Genomic DNA, 25003 nt, shown 5'->3' with positions numbered 1-25003 from the left:
GTGTCTGAGGCTGGATTTGAACTCAGGTACTCCTGAATCCAGGGCCAGCGCTTTAACCACTGTGCCATCTAGATGCCCCCTTGTTGTTGTTTGTTTAAATCATCTCTTTGTGGTTATTACTTTTATTAAGCTTTCCTTAATAGCCATGGCAATAACTTGATGATATGACTTAAAAAAAAAAAAACTTGTATCAAATGGAATGAAGATTTCCAATGAAATGGAAATTAACTGTTAAATTTTAATGCAAATTTTTAATTACTAACAGAGAGATAATATATATTGATTGTCCCTAAGTTTAATTATTGCAGGGTTTTTTTTGCAGAAGTCACATAGTATGTGTGTGTGCATACATGAATGTATGTATGTATAATACATACAATAGTTATTGTCCAAAGTACAGAATAGAAACTTAGAAATAAAAAAAGATTCAAGAGAATTGCTATCTGTAATGATGATTGAAATCAGTAGTAAAATATTGTTTGCTAAACACCATCTTACTTGATATAAGTTCTCAGGAATGCATGTGATGTGTAAAAAACATCATCTTGTACATTACAGGTGCACATTCCAGTGATGAACTGGCTCTTCAGTATTCTAAATAGGCATAGGGATTGTTGCTATGGAGACAAATTTTAATGGCTCCAATTCATTTAAAGCTTACACATAAATGTGCTCCTAATCTGCTGATAAACAAGAAACCCAACTAGCAGTTCAAAGACAGAAAGAGAAATAATCCTTTGGGATAACCAGCAGCAGGACTCCAAAATCAGGTTTATTAAAGCATTGAATCTAATGAAAACTGTTATTTATGCACAAAAGACAATTTGATAACCAGTAAGGAAATAAGCAGTCTGTAGAAATTATGCTGGGCAAATGGATCCATTTGTGGTTTACCACTCATGACATGATAATGAATCTCAGCAAAAGTCCTAACTTTTGCAAGAAATCTTTCCTGATTTTTCTTAATCTTAGTGGATTCCCTCAAATATTACCTCCAGTTTATCTCATGTAAATTTTTGTTTTTTGTCTCTCCCATTGAACTGTGAGCATTCTGAGAGCAGAGATTGGTTTTCGGTTTGTTTTGTTTTGAATTTTCTTTGTATGCCCAGCACTTAACACAATGCCTGGTACATATATACATGGGTATTCAATATATTCTTATTGGCATGACTTTGATTCAGATGTTCCTGATAACTGATAAACCATTATCACTTGGGACAAAAATATTGTTTTAATTAGGCAAGGTTAGAATCTTCAGCAAAGAGTGACATTGAAGACTTTGCAGACCATCATAGTAAAAGCCCTGTAAAATGCATCATTAAGTTAGATTCAATTCATTTTAACCAATAATATGATTATGTCCAGAGCTAATCATAAAGTTTCATGTTGAGGAGGGTGATAAGGTAAGAGGATTGAAAACCTAAGATATACTTTATCTTATTATATCTCATTCCAGACTCAAAACAATAAGGAAAAAAAATCCTACATTCTCACATTGATGCATATATTATATATACACATGTGTAAAAGCATATAAATTTATAAGAATGTATAATGTCTAAATATGTACATACTATATTATTATGCATGTGGACATATAGAAGCATATACATATATACATAAATTCTATCTAGTTAGCATGGATTGAATCTTGAACTGAAAGAAGGGGCTAAAGTCTTTTGATGAACTGCATGTTATGAACAATTCACCCATATGTGGTAAATATCAACAAAATCCATGTTCAGCAAATATTTGTTGCAATGCCACTCATGAATAAAATAATAGTTTGGCTATCATACCTACAGACATGGTAACTTATTGTCAGAAAAACAGCAGCAATAGCAATAAATAAAACTAAGTGACATAAATTGTGAGTATGTCATGTCTGAGCTAAAAGTAGCCTATATGTAAAAGAAGAACATTTGAGAACGAATGGCAATTATTCCATTGGAAACTAGGAAACAATTAATAAAACTGAATAGAAACAACAGCATTCTAGAATGCTTAATCACGTCTACCATAGTTGGTTTATGAACAGATGTGAACACAATAGAATTCAGCAACTCCCACATGCTGAACAAATAAGAGAAACCTAAATGGCCAGTTACATATTCATTCCTCTGCAGCAACATCAACATGGTAATTAGAATGTCTTCAACCTAGTTATTTTATTTTTGTACCTTCCATCATTCTTTCTGGTGTTGCTAGACACATATAAACAGATAAGGTGGAGTATAAAGTATACTGCCACTTGGAACAAAACCACATGAAAAGAATCACATTAAATTATAAATATTTGAAAGCAGGTAGAAGACTTCACTATGAGATTTCACCCATAAGTTAAATCATGTTTTAACTATTACAACAACAACAAACAACAATGATGACAATGATAAATATGTAGCAAAATATTTGACAACTTATTATATAATAATATTAGTGTCAATGTTATATACTATATTTCTCTAAACTTGTGGTGTTTCATATACAATAAGCTCTTTGGTAATCATAATTTATCTAAATTATGTACTTTTTCCAGGGAAAAGCACACTTTTCCCCATAAGTGCTTAATAAATGTTTGAAGGTGGGGGCAGCTAGATGGCACAGTGAATAAAGCACCAGCCCTGGATTCAAGAGGACCTGAATTCAAATCTGGCCTCAGACACTTGACACTTACTATCTGTGTGACCCTGGGCAAGTCACTTAACCCTCATTGCCCCACCAAAAAATGAATGAATGAATAAACAAAAAAACAAATAAATAAATAAATGTTTGAAGGTGGAAGGGGAAAAGTAGCAAGGGAGAGAAGATGGGAAAAAAGGAAAGGAAGAAAGGGAAAAAGGAGGGCGGGAGGAGGAAGGAAGGAAAGAAGGAAGGAAGGAAGGAAAGAACAAGGGAGGGAGGGAAGGATAGAGAGAAGGAAGAAAGAACTGATTTCCAATATGACAATAGTATTTCTAGCTACTTTTCCAGTTTGTTCTATTAAAACATTTAATTTTCAAATCAGTATATTTGAAAGCATACACTATTTCCCCTAAACCATGGTGAGCCAATATTGAGAACTAGAAAACTACCATATTTGAAAAAAAAGTAACTTTTAAAATCGTCTATCATTTTTGATGTTTGGTGTGCCTAGCAGTTCAGGGTTGATGTCACTAGAAGGCATTGTTAGTTAGAATAAACCTCCTGGGGGCAAACTAGGTGTCCAGTAGATAAAGCACTGGACTTGGATTCAGAAGGACCTGAGTTCAAATCTGGCCTCAGACAGCTGACACCTACTAGCTATTTGGCTCCAGGAAAGTCAATTAGCCTTTATTGCCCTGCAAAGAAAAAAATAGACCTCATCCCTAGGCCTTGGTTGTTGACACCCCCAGAGATATCTACTCCATTCACCATGGTGCTTTGTTCAGACAAATAAATAAATAATACATCTTTTTGTACGGCAAGTAAAAACTAATAAGGACAAGGAATAAAAAACAAAGAAAATCTATGTGTGATCTATGGATCATAGATTTAGTGTTCTGTAGTATCTCAGAAGACATCTTTTCCCTCCCCTTCATTTTATACAAGAAAAAGTTTATACCAAAAGTGGTAAAATGACGTACCTAGAATCATACTCCTAGCAAGTGACACAGGATTACAGGATTTGAACTTGGATTACCTGCCTTCTAAACTTTTTTTTTTTTTTGGTAATGCACCCATTTCTACCCTTTTGTTTTCTGGGCTTAGAAAAACTGGAACTAGGTGACAATGAAAGAATAGAATAAGGTAAAGGCTCAAAGACATCATACAAAAGTCAGAGATACTTCTATAGATCAGGGGCTATAAATATCTGATCTACTAGTGCAATTTACATCCTAAACAGATCTTTGCACCATGTGCTACTTTTGTCCTTATCTATTCATACATCATTTACAGATTATCTATATATTACATATGATACCTTTCAGTAATATTTTGATGATATTCTATATACTGGGGCAACTCTTAAGCTACCCTGTAACCAATCAACAAACATTTATTAAGTATTTATTATTAATTAGGATTAATTAAGCATTTATTATTAATTTGTCGTATGTCTTAGGAACTGGGGATAAGGGACAGAGAGAGAGACAGAGATATTCCTTGCTTTCATAGAGGTTGCATTCTGTTGAAATTATGGAATGCAGTTAGACTTACTTAAGGAAAAAAATGTCTTAAGGCATTTGTTACATACACATTTTCTTACAAAGACCACAATATTTGTTATATGGAAATGTATTTGTTGTTACCTGGCTTGTGTTGAATAAGTTATGTGACCTGTTTGGTCTTTGCCCATGGATGAAAGTGTTAACTCAGAAGGATATAATTAACACAAACTTGTAGGATTTTTAGACTACTTCTAATCTTCATCAAAGCTGACTTTTGGAAGATGAAACTCTTCTGAAATTATTTCTAGATCCTCCCAGCCATACACAAAAAATTTGGGAGGGATTGTGGTAGAGGGAAAAGCTGATTCTTAAGTTTGAGCATGTAGTTTCAAACTCTACCTGTGATACTACATGTGTGACCATAAGAAAGTCACTTAGCTTTTCTGTTTTTGTTTCCTCATCTATTATATTATATAGGATGATCACTGACACCTGTACCACCTGTAGTTATGTAATCCTATACACTAGACGTCCCCAAGAGAAGTCCAAGTTTCCAGGGAAGAGAAAAATAGACTCATATGGGAAAATTCAAAAGAATTTTGGCCACTAAAAAGGGCAAGACTAGCTTTTTGCATGGTTATGATTAAATTAATACTTCATGTTATTAATTTCTGGGCACCAAGGTGGCACAGTGGATAGAGTGCTAGCCCTGGAGTTAGGAGGATGAGAGTTGGAATACAGCCTCAGATTCTTACTAGGTGTGTGATCCAGGACAAGTTATGGAAACCTGTTTGCCTAATTTTCCTCATCTACAAAATGAACTGGAGAAGGAAATGGCTAAGAAAATCCTAAATGGGGTCATGAAGAATCAGAAACAACTAATTGACTAAATAAGAACAAAAGTAATCTCCACTAGGCACACTAATTATGGGAATTATCATTAATATTCTCTAGTATTCTGCTCTTCAGTTTCCAATTAATTTTCAGTCTACCTTTCCATGGCTCTTTATAACATGTAATTTTTATTGCATCATGATCTGAGAAGGATGAATTTACTATTTCTGCCTTTTTAGGTTTTTGTGCCCTAATACATGGTCAATTTTTGAATATGTGCCATGTACTGCTGAGAAAAAGGTATATTCCTTTCTATTCCCATTCAGTTTTCTCCAGATGTCTATCTCACTTTTCTAATATTCTATTCACCTCTTTACCTTCTTTCTTATTTATTTTCCAGTTAGATTTATCTAATTCTGAATGGGGAAGATTCAGATCCCCCACTAGTATAGTTTTGCTGTCTATTTCCTCTTGTAACTTATTTAACTTCTCCCCTAAGAATTTGGATGCTATCCCACTTAGTGCATAAATGTTTAGTACTGATATTACTTCATTATCTATAGTACCTTTTAGCAAGATGTAGTTTACTTCCTTATCTCCTTTATTTTTGCTTTTGCTTTGTCTGAGGGAAGAATTGCTACCCCTGCTTTTTTTATGTCAGCTGAAGCATAATATATTTTGCTCCAACCTTTTACCTACTCTGTTTCAAATGTTTTTCTTGTAAACAACACGTTGTAGGATGCAGATTTTTAATCCACTCTGCTATTTGCTTCTGTTTTATGGGAGAGTTCATCCCATTCACATTTACAGTTAAAATTATTAACTGTTTATTTCTCTCCATCTTCTTTTCCCCTTTGTTTGTACTCTTTTTTCACTTCTTTCACTCTATTCCACTTGACCAGTGTTTTGCTTCTGACCACTGCCTCCCTCAATCTGCCCTCCCTTTTATCAGCTGCCTGTCTTTTTCTTGTGCCTTTTCCCCCCACTTGTGCCCTCCTTTCTATCAATACCACCCTTTCCCCCTTCCCCCTTTGTTTCCTTAGAGAGTAAGCTAAGTTTCCTTATGCAAGTGGGAGTGTATTTTATTCCCTCCCTGAACCAAATCTGATGAGACTAAGGTTGCAACAATGCCCACCCCTCCCTTCTTTCCCTCTATTGTAATGTGTTCTTTTTTGCCTCTTCACATGATGTAATTAACCCCATTCCACCTCCCCCTTCCTCTCCTCCCCCTAGTCGTCTTTTTTTCTGCCCCTTAAGTTTCTTTATATCATCACATCAAAGTTGATTTAATAACAATACCTTTACAGAGATACAGATCTCAAGAGTTAAAAGTATTATCCTCCCTCATATGCACTCAAGCAGTTTAACATCATTGAACAACCTTTTTCCCTGCCTTGTTTACCTCTTTATATTTCTCTAGAATCTTGTATTTGGAGATCAAATATTCTGTTCTGTTCTGATCTTTTTCTCAGGAAGCCTTGGAAGTCCCCTAGTTCCTCGAATGTCCATCTTTTCCTCTGAAAGAGAATGATCAGTTTTGCTGGGTAATTGATCATGGGTTGTAATCCAAGCTCCTTTGACCTCCTGAATATCATATTCCAAAACCTGAAATCCTTTAATGTTGAAGCTGCCAGGTCTTGTGCAATCCTGACTGTGGCTCCATGTTTCTGCCTTCTTGGAGTATTTTCTCCTTCACCTGATAAGTCTGGAGTTTGGCTACAATATTCCTTGAAGGGTTCATTTTGGGGTCTCTTTCAGGAGGGGATCAGTTGATTCTTTCAATGATGATGTTATCCTCTGATTCTATACTTTCAGGGCAATTCTCCTTGATAATTTCCTGGAATATGGTGTCTAGACTGTTTTCTTGATCATGGCTTTCAGGTAGTCCAAGAATTCTCAGATTCTCTCTCCTGGATCTCTTTTCCGGGTCAGTTGTTTTTCCAATGAGGTATTTCATATTTTCTTCTATTTTTTTCAGTCTTTTGATTCTGCTTGGCAGATCCTTTGTGTCTCATGGAGTTATCAGCTTCCATATGTTCAATTTTCATTTTTAAGGCCTTATTTTCTACAGTAAGCTTTTGCACTTCTTTTTCCTTTTGGCCAATTATTTCTCTCATTTGGCCAATTGCATTTTTTAAGGAATTGTTTTCCTCAGTCAATTTTTGTGCTTCTTTTTGCAGTATACCTCTCATTTCTCTCGTTTCTTTTTCAGTTTTCTTCTACTTTTCTCATTTGGTTTTTAAAAGCCTTTTTGAGCTCTTCAAAGAAGGCTTTTTGGTCTTCCCACTTGAATCTTCACTTGTAGGCATTTGACCAACTCATCTGAGTTTGAGTTTTGGTCTTCCCTTTCACCATAGAAGTTGTCAATGGTAAGAGTACTTTTTTGTTTCTTGCTCATGTTGTAGGCTATTTTAAAACTTATAAAGTTGAAGTCTGCTCCTGGGGCACAGGGTTCACTGTTGCAAGCTTCTTAATGCTCTCAGCTGTGTCAAGTTGCAGTAGTGTTGAGCGGCCCACTGAACCAAGCTTTGCTGAGGTGAGCTGCCAGCTGAGATGAGACAAGTAGTGCTGAGCCACCCTCCCCTTTCACCTAGGTGAGACAGACCTTTCCTGAAGTCTTCTAAACTATCTCAAGTAGCAGGGTTGTGTCTCTCTTCTTGTAGGTTCTGTAGTTCCAAAATCTGTTTAGAGGCTTGATTTAATGTTGTTTTTGAGGAAAATATAGGAAAGCTCAGGCAAGTTCCTACCTTCTCTCTGCCATCTTGGCTCTGCCCCCAGAACAGTATTCTGCTCTTCAAATTTTTGAGCAGAAAATTGTCAAACACAGTAACACTGTTGCCCAAACCCTGAGAAGGCACAAAAACTCACACAAACCTAAACAGGACCTCCAGGAAAGGACTCTAGACTTCATACTCAATTAGTCCCTTACTTTCCTTTCCTTGAAGGTCAGAACAGAGGCAGAACATAACTAGATTAGGAAAAGGGTCCAGAGGACCCAATAACACTGTGATTTTGTATGATTGTAATAAAAGTCTTATGTTATGCCATTCTGCTCCACCTCCCCAACTAAGCTGGCCACCTTTCTTCATTAGCATAACCATAAGTGGCAAGGTTCACATTTAGTAGCAATTATTTGTAATGGGGTCCTCCATGAGAGAGGCACAGTAACTTTCACTAGGATTAATCATGAAATTTCCCCAGTTGGCTCATACTGGCCAGAAAATGCCAAATACTAGCACACTCTTTTGGCTCAATCATCTATATAATACAAGCAGTATCAGAGTATGAGACCAACATTATAATAGAGCTCTATTAAAATAAAACAAAACAAAACAAGTGAGAGCCATTAGTCAACTAAGTACATACATAGATATAAACAGAGTATATAGAAGTTAATTTGAGTAGGCATTGGCAGCTTGGAAAAGTGATAAAGGTCCCTTTTAGTAGGTCATATATGAGCAGAAGCTTGAATAAAACCAGAGAAAACAAGACAGAGGAGTGAAGGGAATTAGAAATACTTCATATTCTCATGTTCATCTTGGTACAAAAGGGCATTGTTTGGGAAAATGTGATCTGGTGGAAGAGTCACATTAGTAGAAACAAACCCTAGGATCTGCCACTTATTATGTAAACTTAGTTACCTCACTTGACTTTCTCCATCGTTTAATTTCCTCATCTGTCTGCCACAGAGGCAGTAACATTTGTTAAACACTTAGTGCAAAATTATATGAAATAGGAGAACTGGTAACTGCCCCTACCTATTTCCCAGAGATGTATGAAAGGTAAAGTGAGATAACAGATGTGAAAGTGCTTTGGAAACAAACATAAAATATATAAAAGCCATTATTAATGTCCAACAATTTCATTTTACCGTAAAATCACATTAAGGAAAAAGAAAAAGAATAACACCTAACATGCTTTTACCTAAATGAAATGTTCACTTCAAAGAAGGAACAGATTAGTGGACCAGAAGCCTGACATTTCCTATTGATGAATCCAAAGTAATAATTCAGTAATGCCTCACTCATTTGACTGTCAAGTAATGGACTAGTCTACAAAAGTGAATTTTCCTCTATAATTGAAGCTTCAGTCTTGTCTCTTTTTATCCCCTATGCTTGAACATTATCAGTTTTTTCTAAACTGTATTGCAGTCTGTCTTGCTCAAGGTAGATTATAAGTGTTATTATTTAAGCTTTTCTGAGGATTTTTATTTTTTAATATTAATTACCAAACCGTGTGCTAATGTTCTAAATCTATGGAAGCATTTCAGGTTCCTTATGCCTATACTCTTGTTTTGATTAAGGATTATTCGGTGGGGAGGGGTTGGTTTGTTTATGTGTGACCTTCTTGTCTCACTTCTTACTACCATCTCTGTGGCTTCCCCTAGCCATCCACACCTTTTGAGAAAAATAAATAAATAATGGCTTCTAGAGGGCTGAATAATCATATTGACATGCATATGAGAATTTCCATAAAAACGCCAATCACTGGTATAACTTTAGCAGTTACATTGTGCCATCTGCATAGTTAGGTAGTAAAGTAGATAGACCATTGGATTTCGAGTCAAGAATTTCAAATTCTCTAATGGAGAAGACAATTAGTGCATAGTTAAAAATATATAGCATGTATATAAAGTGGATGGATACAAATATTTTAAAAATAGTTAACTATGAGATAATTTAGAGATAAATACCCTAGAAACTGGAAAAATCAAGTAAGGAAAGTTGTGCTTGAGCTAGATTTTAAAGAAAAAAAAGTAAACCGAGACATAACAGATTTAAACGAATTGGCCAAAATGACGTGACTAACGAAAGATGGTCAGGACTAGAATCCTGGCTTCCTAAGAATTAGTCCAGTGCCCTTTCTACAAAGCCTGAAGCTTCAAGATGATCTCTACTGATGCTTACTGATACAACTACATTTCAGGCCTGCCTGAAAACAACTCAAGAGCAGTCTTGGAAATGCTGTTACTAACTTAGTTACCAATGCAACATTTTTATTTCCTTGGTTATTGCTATATTGATCTCAAAACAATGAAGTACTACTGAAACTTTGCTGTCCTTGGAAGATCCTACAGAAGTACTTTGGCTTTTGCTTTTTATCCCAGGCCCTCAAAACATTGCTTGGCATCTAGAAAGAATCAGTTAGTCAAGAAACATTTGCTAAGTGCCTGCTAAATTTCAGACACTATGCTAAGTGTTATGTAAATGCTTGTTGACTGAATATCAAAGCTAATGTTTAAATTACATTGCCTTTGACCAGTAATGGTCACCTCCAGAGCAAAACTCACAGAAGAATGTGTTGAAATTATCTTCTAACCAAGAACTGCTTGGAAGGTCAGAAGGAGGGAGCTGCTGTGCTGATAGAGGAGTCCAGCCCAACCCCACAGTCACCCTGACACAGATCCAGTCATAGGAAGGCCTCACCAGAAAAACAGACCCCCAGAACCTCTGAATCAGCTGAAGCACCAGTGTTGTCTGGAACTAAGCTCACAGTCTGCTGAGAGGGCTGAGCCCTGGGCAGGGGGGAGACTACAGGGGTCTATGCTGGTGCTAAGGCAGAACTTGGATTTTACACCCCTGCTGAGAACCAGGAGGTAGGCTTGAGTAGCAGTGGCCCAGGTGGGGGAGGGGAACAGGCTCTTCTGAGCTAACAACCACAACACACAAAGCTGGTTGATCAGCAAGTCGGTCTGGGGTCATCTAAGGACCAGGGAACAGGCTGGGTGAGTGAAGAACCTGATTCTCTTTAAATCATACCACCTGAGACTTCTTAAGCTTGGGATACTGCAGATGGAAACAGTACCCCACTTTAAGGAGCTAAAAGTCTAGTAAAAAGAAAGACAAGATGAGCCAACAGAGAAAGGTGAGGACCATAGAAAGTTTCTTCAGTAACAAGGAAGACCAATGGGCACCCTCAGAGGAAGATGTCAACATCAGGGCCCCTATATCTAAAGCTTCCAAGAAAAATACAAATTGGTCTCAGGCCATAGAGGTGCGCAAAAAGGACTTTGAAGATAAGGTTAGAGAGGTAGAGGAAAAAATAGAAAGAGAAATGAGGGTGATGCAAGAAAGACATGAGAAAAAAGTCAACAGCTTGAAAAGTCAAATTGGCCAAATGGAAAAGGAGGTACAAAAACTCTCTGATGAAAATAATTGCCCAAGAATTAGGAGTGAACAAATAGAAGCCGGTGACTTTAAGAGAAACCAAGACACAATAAAGCAAATCCAAATGAATAAAAAAAATAGAGGGCAATGTGAAATATCTTATGGGAAAAACTGCTGACCTGGAAAATAGGTCCAGGAGAGATAATTTGAAAATTATTGGTCTACTTGAAAACCATGATCAAGGAAAGAGTTTAGACACCAACTTCCAAGATATTCTTAGGGAAAATTTCCCTGAAATTCTGGAAGAAGATAAAATAGAAATTGAAAGAATCCACTGATCACTTCCAGAAAGAGATCCCAAAAGGAAAACTCCTCGGAATATTATAGCCAAATTCCAGAGTTCTCAGGTCAAGGAGAAAATATAGCAAGCTGCCAAAAAGAAAGAATTCAAGTACTGTGGAGCCCCAGTCAGGATAGCACAAGATCTAGCAGCTTCTACATTAAAGGACCAGAGGGCAGGGAATATGATATTCCAAAGGGCAAAGGAAATGGGATTACAACCAAGCATCACCTACCCAGCAAAACTCATTTTTATCTTTCAGCAGAAAAAATGAGAATTTAATGAAAAAGAAGACTTTCAGATATCTGTGATGAGAAGATCTGAACTGAATGGCAAATTTGACTTTCAAATACAAGAACCTAGAAAACCATAAAAAATTGGAGCTGGGGGACATACCTGGGGTCGTACAGTGGGCGACTGTCTTGTGTCTGAAGCTTGGTTTTAGCTGGGATCTCCCTGGGTCCAGGGGTGATGATTTGTCCACTGTGTCACTTAGCTACGTGATGACATCTTTAGGGTTAAATTGAAGGGTGAAGGGAATTCACTGGGGGGGAGGGAAGGGCAGAAGTGAAATCCTACATGAAAGTAACAGGAAAAGGCTTATGGAGTTGGGGAAGAGATGAGAGAGGAGCAGGGCAGTAAATGAATTTTACACTCATCAGAAAAGGCTCAAAGACCATAAACTCATCAGAGCTGCCTCAAGGAGGGACTAACACACACACACACACACACACACACACACACACACACACAACTGGGTGGAGTAATTTATTTAATCTGGGCAGTAAATGAGCCTAACACTCATCAGAATTGGCTCAAAGACCTCAATCTCATTAGAACTGGCTCAAGGAGGGAATAATGTACACACTCAATTCATTGGAGTAATCTCTCTAACCCTGCAGGAAAATAGGAGGGGAAGGGGATAAAGAGAGAGGGGCAAAAGAAGGAAGGGCAGAGTGGGAGAGGGGACAGACAGAAGCAAATCCCTTTTGAAGAGTGATAGGATGAAAGAAAATGGATAATAGGATAAATATCATGGGGAAGGGAATAGGATGGAAGGGAAACAGTTAACAATAGTAATCATGAAAAAGAGAAATGGGGGAAGAATTGTACTAAAAATAGATATAGTAACTCTTGGCAGAGGCTAAGAATTGAAAATCAAGGGAATACCCATCAATTGAGGAATGATGGAAAAAGCTGTGATATATGATTGTAGTGGAATGGTCTTGTGCTATAAGAAATGACAAACAGGATGATCCCTGAAAAACCTGGAAAGACTAATGAACATCAATGTATAGTGAAGTGAGCAGAGCTGGGAGGACATTGTGGGTAGTGACAGCAGTATTGTTCAATGAGCAATTGTGAATGACTTAACTACTCTCAGCAGTGCAATGATCCAAGACAATCCCAAGGAACTAATGAGGAAGATTACTATGCACCCCTATTGAAAGAACTGATAAAAAGAACACTTGAGGATTGTACATATATAACTTGATTGTGATCTTGCGGAGGGGGGAGGAAAGGGAGGGAGGGAGAAAAATTTGGAATTCTAAATCTTATGAAAATGAATGTTGAAAACTACCCTTACATGTAACTGGAAAATAAATGCTTGTTGCTGAAAAAAAAATTAAAAACAAAGAAAAAAAAATGGTCACCTCTACCTCATAAGGCAGCATTGAAAAAGGAAGAGAAGACAAACACATTAATTAAAAGCTAAAATACTTAATATTTAAATATTCTATGTGCCTCAGATTGGAATGTTGCAGGAGCAATAAATGAGCCTTTGTCCATCATAGAAAACTTAGAGGAAGTATCATTTTGATACATATCATCTGTACAATTTCTAAGTCAACTGATAAGTCACATATTAGCACTTTAAAGCTTAGCAGCTCTAGCTTGTTGTTTTGTTCTTCAGTCATTTTAGCTGTGTCCAACTTTGTAACACTATTTGGGGAATTCTTGGCAAAGGTACTAAGTGACTTGACATTTCCTTATGCAGCTCATTTTACCCATGAGGAAATGAGACAGAATTCATAATAATAACAATAAATATTATAATTCAATTATATGACTTATCACAATTTTGTTATTGACATTATTAATATAATTTAAATAAACAATATGGATTATTAATAATGATAAAATAATAATAAATATCTGAGACCAGATTTGAACTTGGGTTCTCCTGACTCCAGTTTCTACCAAACTGTCTAGCAGTTCAAACCCCATCCTTTAAATTAAATCTTTCCTTTTCCCTCAATTGCCAGTGTACTTTCTCTCAATCTACCTTGTATTTAACTATTATTATGTATTTTCATTTTTCCACTTTATGTACATTGTATATACTGTACACCAGTTTTCTCTCCCATTAGAAGATAAGATCCTTATGAATAGTAGTTGTTTCATTTTTTGTACTTATGCACAGTATATAATATAGTCTCTGGCACATAGTAAACCTTTATTAAAAGCTTATTGATTAGTTGATCACTATAAAATTAAAATATTAAAGTAGATAATTTCTAAGATCTTTTTCAGTTCTCAAAGTAAAAATTTATGACTCATAGTTAAGTCTGTGGTATCATTTCCTTCTGGGAAGAAGGGGGTTAAATTACACATACAAAACCAAGGAAATCAGACTTTACCAGTGCAATGAATTTATGAAATTTTCACATTTGCCTAACTTCCTTGCCAGGTACAATTAAAAAAAAATATATATATATATATATATAACTCACATATTAGCAAGAGGGGGTTTTTCTATATGTTCACTTAATTTTAAACAGCTAGTAGACTTTATTTCTAATTATTTTCATTGTTCAAAATGAACCAGAAATCATTAACAAAAATAAATATTTCCAGACAAAAAACCAAGAAAATAGGGAATTTCATAAGAAATAATGAAGCTATTACATATAACTTAAAGTATTGCATATTCTTATTTGTTTCAAGTCTTTACTGAGACAAATATTTCCAGCATAGTCCCCAACCTTTACCTTTAATTCAGATTATAAAGAGGGATAGATAAAAAGGGGGGAAATTTAAGTGGCAGAAGTATAAGCACCATGGAAGTGAGGCCAGGCAAGAATGAAAAGATGCTTATTTGATCAATTGTCAGTGTTGAAAATTAAATATAGTTTTCGTACCCATCCTCCTACAAGATAATGAACAGGTCAGAGACATCAATGATATCACCTACAATTTATTCACCTAGATCAGAGAAGGTTATTTTTGCCTCTCCTACCAGAAGTAGGTACCTCACAGAAACCAGATCAAAGAATGGATAGGAAAAACATAAAAACATTTTTTTTGTCCCAAGAAGAAAGAATCATGATCATGTGGAGACCCTTCCCAAAGGGCTCAGGGACTCCCTCTTTCTGAGGGTATGTAAGGTATTTTGGTCCACAGGTTACAGAATAAATTCATTGGCATTATACAAATCAACCCAAAGCAGAAGCAGTTTAACAATTTAAGTTATAACAAGTATAAAGAAAATACAGAAACATCATGATAAGATTATAGGATTCCAAAAAAGGGTTTGGCAAGGATGAGGATGACCAGATTTCTCCATAAGATAGGGACTTGCTATTCTTAGGGAAAAGAAGTTACCAGGTAGGGTCTTTTATCTGCTAGCTATCTGGGTTCAGTCTGGAGTTCATTTGAAGGACATTTTGCTCTTATTAACCCAGGGTTTCATAAAAATACTTTTGGATAATAAGGCACCTCCATCAAATCCAGGTAACCATACATTCATATATTTTTTAAATAAAAGTATTTTATTATTTTCCAGTTACATGTAGGGATAGTTTTCAACATCTGTTTTTATAAGATTTCCAAATTCAAATTTTTCTCCCTCCCTTTCCTTCTCCCTCCCTCCCCAAGACAGTAGGTAATCTGATATAGGTTATATATGTATAATAACATTAAACATATTTCTGCATTAGTCACATACATTCATATTTTTTTTTTTAGTGAGGCAATTGGGGTTAAGTGACTTGCCCAGGGTCACACAGCTAGTAAGTGTTAAGTGTCTGAGACTGGATTTGAACTCAGGTACTCCTGATTCCAGGGCCGGTGCTCTATCCACTGCGTCATCTAGCTGCCCAACATACATTCATATTAACACAGACAGTAGAGAAATAGGATTTAGAGTTGAAAGAATATCCTCATTTTACAGATAAGAAGACTCAGGTCACTTGAAAAGAAAATGATTTATCCAAGGCCACATAGATAGCAAGTAGAAGAGCTATAATTCTAATCCAGGCCTCCTAGGCAGCAAAAGATGATGGAAAGAATATTAGATTTAGAGTCAGAGGAACTATATTCCAATCTCAGTTATAGATGTGTCCTTGGACAAACCCTACAGCTTCCATGGTCTTCAGGATCCTATCATAAATTAAGAGTTTGGATCAGCTAATCTCTGAAGGCTCTTCTAGCTCCAAATTTCCAATTCATGAATCAAAACGTGGGGTTCTTTTCACTAAACCATTCTGCTCTTTCAAGCATCTTAAGTCATTGTCTCTATGACTATCCCAGTGCTTAGCATAAAATAAAAAACACTGAACAATTTGTGGAAGAACTGTGGCTTTGTCCTAGCATGAACACCCAGCATGGAACCAGCAAACACAGTGGATCATGTTTACTTGAAAAGATTATTAAAATTCCATCTTATCAATAATGAAATTCTTAAGTGTGTGAAGAAGGTAATTTGAAAACATGAATTTTCCTTCTTAGAATCCAGCACAACAACAAAATTAAATGTGGGCCAAGAGAGTGAAGAGTGACAAATTACTATGTATGACAGTGAGAATAGCTGCAGGTGTTTCTCTTATTGCTGGCTTCTAGACCTGCCTATCAAGAAATGAAGGAATTTTACTTTTCAATATTTCCTTTTTCTTTGTTGATTTTCATGTGGCCTCTGGACTGCTTCAGACACCTCCCCTACGTAAACATCCCTATTCCCTGTGATGAAGCAACACACTTATCAGGAGACTGTGGCAACAGCAGCAACTAGCAACTGCATATGGGATAAGCATGCATCAGCAAAGGGGTCAAGTAGGAAGCTTAGGATAAACTAGGGTCCCAAGCATGAGGAAAGAGCAGCATCAAAGGAACCAAAAACTTCCTTGAGAGGTGGCATGGTATTATTTTAGGGTGAAAGATAAGCCCAGCAGGAAACATCAAGTTTGGCCTAGAACAGATGGTAATGGGAGGGGGGATTACAGTGGAGAAGAGACCGAGAAGATCAAGTAGGCTGACAATTACCATACCATATTATCTATTATTTTTAGTTTGCAGATTCCTATTTATTTCACTCAGGGTCTGCTACTAAGTCTAATGCCTATTTTGAAGCAGAGTATAAGATTCAGAGAAGTGTGGGTGAGTTGAGGAGGATCCGAGTGACTCAGTGGAAACTGAGCACAGATGCTATGGCAGACTGCCACCATCTCCTGAGAAGGGCACAGACAGCTTAATGCGATTTCCTTGGGTGTTGGGGGCTGCTCCAGATGCCCCTATGGGCTACAGACAGTTTCATGAAGACTATAGTAAGATATGTCAACAGTCTCACAGACTTCCTCTTGACTGCAGACTCTAAGAGCTCTGACAGCAGGAGTTATGACATCGATTGATATTTTCACTGGGTCCTATGTGCTGTAGTGAGAGCAGAAGCATTTCATTGCTTCTGACTTCCCAAGGAAAAGAGGGGAAATATCATTCCGAAGTTATAAATGAAGGTGCAGGAAAGGGCTGTAACATTTTCCTACAGTTAAGAATAAAAGAAAAAGGATGTATTTCTGAAAGTGACAGTATTTATCTAAACCTTGTGCCAACTCTACATAGTTTTGTTTGTTGTTCAGATATATCTGACTCTTTGTGACCTCATTTGGAGATTCTTGTCAATGATGCTGGAGTGGTTTGACATTTCTTTTTCTACCTCATTGTATATACGACGAAACTGAGGCAAACAGTGTTAAGTGACTTGCCCAGGGTCACACAGGTAATAAGTGTATCAGACCAGATTTAAAATTCAGAAAGATGAGTCTTCTGGTACTCTGTCCACTGCACCACCCAGCTTCCTCTCATTTTCACCTTAGCGCTAATAGATATTCCCACTTTCCTCACATGAGAGATAGAAGACTTGTCTAGGCAGGTGAGGAATAGAGGCAATTATATTAGTATCAATGATCATCCATTTATTTTATTTGTGAAACATAACTAAAACTTAATAGCTAAAATCAGCATTAGAGATTATCAGTAGACTTTGAAAATCTTACTGTTCATCCCATCTTCCAAAATAGAGCTCAACTCCTTCCCTCCTTCCCTCCACCTCTCCCTCCCTTTGTTCCTTCCATCCTTCCTTCCTTCCTTCCTTTCCCCCTTCTTCAAGATCTCAAAATCTTGCCCATCCTTTGTGGGAATTGCTATCTATGAGTAAAATGATGAAGAGATAGTTAAGCACTGGGAGGAAAAAAAGCAGCTAGCTACCTGAACAACTAGCCTCAAAATAATGAAGTATTTTATGCACAGTGACATGCAAAAAGCCAGACTCAGAGCTGTTTAAACATAATGATTTCCAAGGCAAACCAAAACCCTGCATCCTATTTCAGTTAATAACTGAATCAAGGAAGCATATAATGGAGAAGGCATATTGTTAAACCTATAGATATTCATTCAACAGGATACTGAATAGAATATGACATTTTAATAAATAAATATTTATTGTTTTTATTTTTGTTGCTCTTTCAATTTTGGGGTTCATTTTTGTTTTGTTTTTGCAGAGGGAACCACTGTTCATAGTTAAATATGGAAAAAATGAGGAAGGGGATCTATACTTATGTATAGTCTAATTATGCAAGGGGTCATTTTTATTGGGGGGGGTGAGGTTCGAAGTATACTTTTTATATTCTTCACTAAAGTAAAGAGATAAATTATTTTGATCATTATATTTTTAGTGATAATGAAACAAAAGTTCCATGACTTTCTGAGGCTAAAAAATTAGTCAGATAGTCATAAACAAATAACAAAATTACATTTTTCCATGACAAAATTCCAGTGGTTTGACCCATGAGTTTACTCAGTTACATTTGAAATCAAATGTATGTATGGATAGCAAGGAATTCATAGTGCAGGAAAATTTTTGACAAAAGCATGGAGCTGTAAACTTAAATCCATTTAAAGGGATCCATAAGACAAATTGAGAAGACTAGTTGGAAAATATATTTTATTAGGGGAGTCACTGATTATCTATGTAGATAGTTTGTGGTTTGAAACATTTTTCATATGCTAATGATTTGCTTTTTATAATTGTTCATATTCTTTGATAACATTAAATAACGGTATTAAACCATTTTAATTAGATTATTTGCTTTCTTAAGATATAAATTTTACCTCAAAGGTCTTACACATGAAAACATATTTTAAAATATTTTGAAAAAACTCTTATTTAATTGAATTAAAACAGAGGTTTTTCTTATTTTTTGTTTGTTTTGCCATTATTGCAGATCTGGGTAACTTTTTTCTTCATTCTTCACATGACACATGAGAGAAAAGAAGATGGGGTTAGTCATGCACCAAGAATACAAGTGAACAACAGATCCTTTGTTATCTTTACAGTATTAAGAGAAAGCAAAGAAGAACCCCAACATGTAGGATGGACCTCCTGAGGTAAATTTTTGTAGGACAAGAAAAACAAAGTTATATAGGAGTGGACAGGCCTGGATAGATTCCGACCTGCATTGTTGGGAGGCATAACCACATCTGGGAGATCATGATATTATGAATCCATTTAAGTTGAGTAACTTTGGGAGAATCACTTTTTAACTCCTATTCCTAAAATCTGGGAGAAGTGATTATATACAATAACTATAACAGTAATAACAACAACAATAAAGCTAAAATTTATATAACACTTTAAGGTCCACAAAGCACTTTACAAACATGATCTTAATTTATTCCCACTACAAACATGATAGGTAAATGCTACTATTATCTTCATTTTATAGTTGGAGAAATAGAAAAGTAGAATTTTAATGACTTGCCCAAAGATTCGTAGTTGCTAGTAAGTATATGTGGCTGGATTTGAACATGAGCCCAACTACAGCTCCAGCATTCTCTCCATTGCACCACCTAACTCCCTCTATGTGGTTCACCTAGATGACTGAATTATTCTCCTCTAGATTAAATAAATTTTTTTCATGTTACATAAAGACTTTCTGATAGTAGTTTAAAAGTTTCACATTTTAAAAAACACATAATATTAATAGCTAATATTTCTGTTGTATTTATTATGTTTTGGGCACAATGCTAAGTACTTAAATAATTATCTCAGTTGATCCTCACAATATTCCTGTGAGATAGGTGCCATCATCATAATCATTTTATAGATAGGAAACAGAGGCAGCCAGATTAAATGACTTTCCCAGGGTCACATGGCTGGTATCTGAGGCTGAATTTAAACTCCAGTCTTCTGGACTCCAGGTCCACCACTCTCTCCATTGTTCACCTAGCTGCTCAGGTTGTCTAAACAATCCAAACACATAGCTATATCCAGAATGAAGAACTTGTTTTATCCAGAGTCATATTCTCCAAAGGCAGACTATAACACTTCTTAGACAATGCAAGAAGTCATCATGCCATTATCTTTACCTATACTCTGTATCCAGATGACTCACCTAAATGAGTTTAGTAAATATGTTGAAATTGGACCTCATGTTGTTATTAACTGCCTGTAATAAGCAGCATATCCAGCAAGATTCAGATTTCTGAATTATTTCTGATTAAGAGGGATGGCATATACTTTCCTGGTGAGTGTGGTAAAAATGGAAAGAACCATTTTAGTGATGCCTACTTGAATAGAAAAAAAAAGACTCTTAGAAGAAAAATTTTCTAAATAGATTTAGGAGCCTTGAAGGTCTTCTTCATTTCACAGTAACTAACTGGTTAGTGCCTTGTTCACTTATCAAATAGAAGCCAGAAATAGTTAAAACAGCTTAAAAAGCTGTCTAGGAAATACAGGATAGATACATAGAATTTGATTCAATATGAAATCATTCTGTATAATTTAAAACCCTGTCTTGTTTCTCTATAACTAGGAATGTACTATATTTGAGAAAAAAACTTGTGAATATAATATTCAGAACCAAAAGGTCCAAGAATATTGACATTTCAAATAATAATGAATATATTCCACTCAACTTAGCTGTAACTTAGCCAAGTCTGGCAAGTTTCTGGAGCTTGTCTTTCATTTATTAAAAGCATTTCTTCAGTAATACCCAACTTTCTTCTATCTGGCTTTCAGGACTAGGGAGACTTAAATAGCTCTGGTAGCATCTAAGAGCATCCTATATCAGTGATACTTAACCTTCATCCTGGTGAAGCCTATGGATAAGTTTTCAGTATAATGTTTTTTAATTGAATAAAATAAAATAAACACCTACTCTATATTAACAGCCTTTGGCTATAGATAATGGATTGTTTTAACCTAATCATGGGGAGAGTTGTCCAGCCAAGAATTCCTATAAATGTCTAAAACTCTACAGATAATTTTCTTCCCATACACATTTTATGAGAAAGGGTAAAGTGTGTAAAATTAAATCCCTTAACTCCTTCCTTGCCCTTCTAAAATCCTGCCCCTCTATTTTAATTAATGACATCACCATCCTCCCATCCACAGAATCTCAAAGTAATCTTTGTTTTCCCTTATCATTCCACATATCCCATCAGATACCAATCTTTCTTGAGTCTAGCTCAGCATATATTTTTTTTTTGGTATCTATCCTCTTCTTTCCATTTCCTTTACAAATATCCAAGTTCAGATCCTCATTCCTTTCTGCCTTAGGCTACTGTCACAGCTTCTTGCTTGGGGGTAGTATTTCTATTTCAATCCATTCTTTTTCAATAAACTTTCACATACCTAACTGAGTAATATTACCAATACTCTTTTCTGCTTACCTTATTTCTCTTGCACAAGACCCTTTAGCTATTCCACATTGTCTATTAAATAAAATAAAACTGAAGTAAAATTTTTGACCTTGGTATTCAAATTTAACTATAATCTGATAGCATCATCTGCACTTGTTTTTCCATTTCCTATTGTCATGCCTTTCCTCACAGTATTCTTTGTGCCTGGGATAGACTACATCTATATCACCACCTGTTGAAATATTTCTCTTCTATCAAGGCTCAGCTCAGTTGCCATCTCCTCTTCATTCCTCTGAACTGAAGAAGATATTTTTTCCATTTTCAGATTTCTCATAGCATTTTACTAGGGATTTTGCTTTCTAATAATCACTCTCTCATTTGTATTATAGTTGTTAGAGATTTTCTACATGTTTTGCCTTCCATCCCCCAATTTCATTGTATGTTTCTTTCATAGCTTGTGAAATATCAATGTTTGCATCTCTCACATCTAATATAGAAAGTTGTACATAGTGGGAACTTCATACTCATTTTAAAAATTGAACTGAATTGCAAGATTTGATTATTTATGCAGTTTACCTGAAGGACATAACTGATCAATCTCAGTAACAATGAAATTTGAGAATTGGAAGGTTACTTTTAGCCACTTCTCTGTGTAACCTTGAGAAAAGAAATTGACCTCCCTGCATCTCAGTTTCATTATCACAGAATTCAATTTAAAACTATTATGAACAAAGTAAACAGCATTGTGATAGAGACTGACAAAGCAAAGACCAAGACAAAATAAACAAATGTCCCAGAAAAGAGTTTTCATTTTCCTGGGAGGAGTTGTGGAGGGGTATTAAGGGAAAGAGATATGTGTATATTTATATGTAAGTATATGTGTGCATGTGCATGCATATGTATACTCATGTGTATAATGTAAATTTATATACTATGCTGCAAGGTAATTTTCTGTAGGGAAGACTTAATGGGAGACAAAGATTCTGAGAGACAGAGGTAAAATATATTCCAGGATCATAAAGCACTTAGTACAGTACCTGGCATATAATAAGGACATAATGAATACTTGTTCCTTACAGAGCCATAGGGGAATGGCCTATGGGCATATGAAAAAAAGACTAAAAAGTTAGCAGATAGTAAAATTCTTAAATACCAGGCTGAAGAATTTCCATTTTCTCTATAATGAAATAGGGAGCAACTAAAGGTTTTTAAGCAGGGCAATGGGAGCCAGATTCATGCCTTAGGTAATTTATCTAGGTGACTATGAATGATAGATTGCTTAGGAGAGAGACTTGAGACAGGGCTACTATTTAGGAACTTATTTTAATAGTCTAGATTAGAAGTAATTAGGGTCTGAACAAGAGTGATAGAAGTACATGTGGAAAGAATGTAACTGAGATGAGAAATACTATGAAATCAGAAACACAAAGCTAGGTAACTGATTGGATATGAGGGATGAATCACAGCAGATAGCAGGGATAGTAAATTACATTTACATAAGATTTTAAATATTCTTGGATTGTTCTATGTGCATTGAACCTAAAAACTAGTAGGGACTATCATTATTATTAGCCTTAGTTTACAGAGGAGGAAACTGAGGCTTAGAAAAGATAAATATTTTACCTGTGGTTACACAACATTTGGTAACTGACAAAGGCAGTATTTGAATCTAGTTTTCATAATTAATTATAAGCCTTCCTCCCTTACCACTATGCCACATAGTCAGAGAGGCGGACAATCTAAGGTATGGTCATCCTTGTGGGTGACTAAAATTGAGTGAAGTTGTAAGACATGAAAATTAAGGATATTTGAGGTAAAGTCAACATGAGATATTTAAGGTATGAAATAGGAATCCAGAGGCTGGGTTAAGGAGGAAGGCAATGAGCCAGGGACCAAACTCTTGGAGAAAGGAGGTAGGTTGATAGATTAGAAAAAATAATGTTCTGGACTGAGTCAATCTCAAAGGAAGAGAATATGTTGAGTAGTGTTAGCAAAGAGAGAATTTGGAAGTGGTAATTAAAAAAAATCAAGAGTACACCAATAATTCTTCTAGCCAGGAATTTAGAGTCAGCTACAGAAAGGAAGATACATGGAATTAGAATAAAAAATGGGAAAAGTATGAAAAGATATAATCTATGATTGTTTTAATGATAGATCAATGGTTCCAAAAGGCACAATGAAGAGGAAGGTAGAAAAGGCGAGGGACAGGGAACAAGTCTTAAAATGGATGGGGATAAGTATATGGATAGAATTAGTAAGGAAATGTGATTTTCCCCTAAGTATTTGGGATTTCTGAATCACTAGGATTGGAGAAGCAGAATGCATAATTTTGTTATCCCAAGGACTAGAAAATATTGATGGCATTGCCCAACCACCACTTTCAAATAATATTCTAATTCAACAGTAAATGGTTCCCTAGTGGATTAAAAGAGTTGCTCTATCTCTTGAAGTACTTAAAAAGTATCAGGAAGTAATATACCCTGTACCATATTACTTATGCCTCAATTTCCAACTTTATAACTACTACTGTTGTTCAATAATTTTCCAGTAGTGTCTGACTCTTTGTGATCCCATTTGGGGTTTTCTTTGCAAAGATACTGTGGTGGTTTGAATGTCCTTCTCCATCTCATTTTACAGACGAGGAAACTGAGGCAAACAGATTTAAATTACTTGCCCACGGTCACATACAGTCAGTAGGTGTTTGAGGCTGGGTTTAAATTCACAAAGTGTATGATATAAGATGATGGCCTATGCCTAGTTTCTGCTATACATTGTCAAGATAATGGAATGTGATAGATGAGATTTGGCAGATACTCAGGAGCCCACCTGAGGGGATTACTGCTGATTTGACTGGATTAGTAGTTGACTAGATTCTAAGCACATCTGGCTGGTACTTGAGAGTACTTAAGAAAGCACGGTTCTCAGAATCTTAAAAAAAAGCTTTGAACTTCTGGCCCAATCAACCAACCAGCTTGAAGAACCTCCCCATTCTGGGAGGGGACAGGAAGGAGGAAAGGGGAGCCTGTGCGAAGAGCGCTGTCTTTTTGGTTCCTGACTTGGTGGTGATGGCAGGGAAAGACAGAGAGGAGCTGAGGAAAGATAAGATTGGGAGGTTGTAAGAATTCTGTTCTCAATCTTTCTCTTTCTATATTTCAATAAACCCTTAAAAATCTAAACTCATTTTATCAGTGATTTTAGTCAGTTTCCCCCAAAACTGGGGGGACAGATTAGAACCCACATTTAGAATTTTAAATTACACAACATTTTAGATATGGGACCTTTATAAAAAAAAAACAAAAAACTGTAAAATTGTTACCCAGCTTTCTGCTTTCTTTCCAATCTTGCATTGTGTAGAAACTTTTTTGTGTAGAAACTTTTAAATTTAGTGTATTCAAACTGATCCACTCTGCATTTCATAATGTTCTCGATCTAATATTTGGTCATAAATTGTTGCCCTCTCCATAGATCTGACAAGTAAACTATTCTTTCATTTTCTAATTTGCCCATGGTATCACCCTTTATATCTAGATAGTGTACTCATTTTGACTTTCCTTTAGTATATGATATAAGATGTTGGTCTATGCCTAGTTTCTGCCATACTATTTTCCAGTTTTCCCAGCAGGTTTTGTCAAATAGTGAGTTCTCATGGAGGCTAGAGTCTGGGTTTATCAAAA

This window comes from Dromiciops gliroides, chromosome 4, assembly GCF_019393635.1.
Source record: "Dromiciops gliroides isolate mDroGli1 chromosome 4, mDroGli1.pri, whole genome shotgun sequence".
NCBI classification, from domain to species: domain Eukaryota; kingdom Metazoa; phylum Chordata; class Mammalia; order Microbiotheria; family Microbiotheriidae; genus Dromiciops; species Dromiciops gliroides.
The sequence above is the reverse complement of the archived record's forward strand: the minus strand, read 5'-3'. Positions refer to the sequence as shown.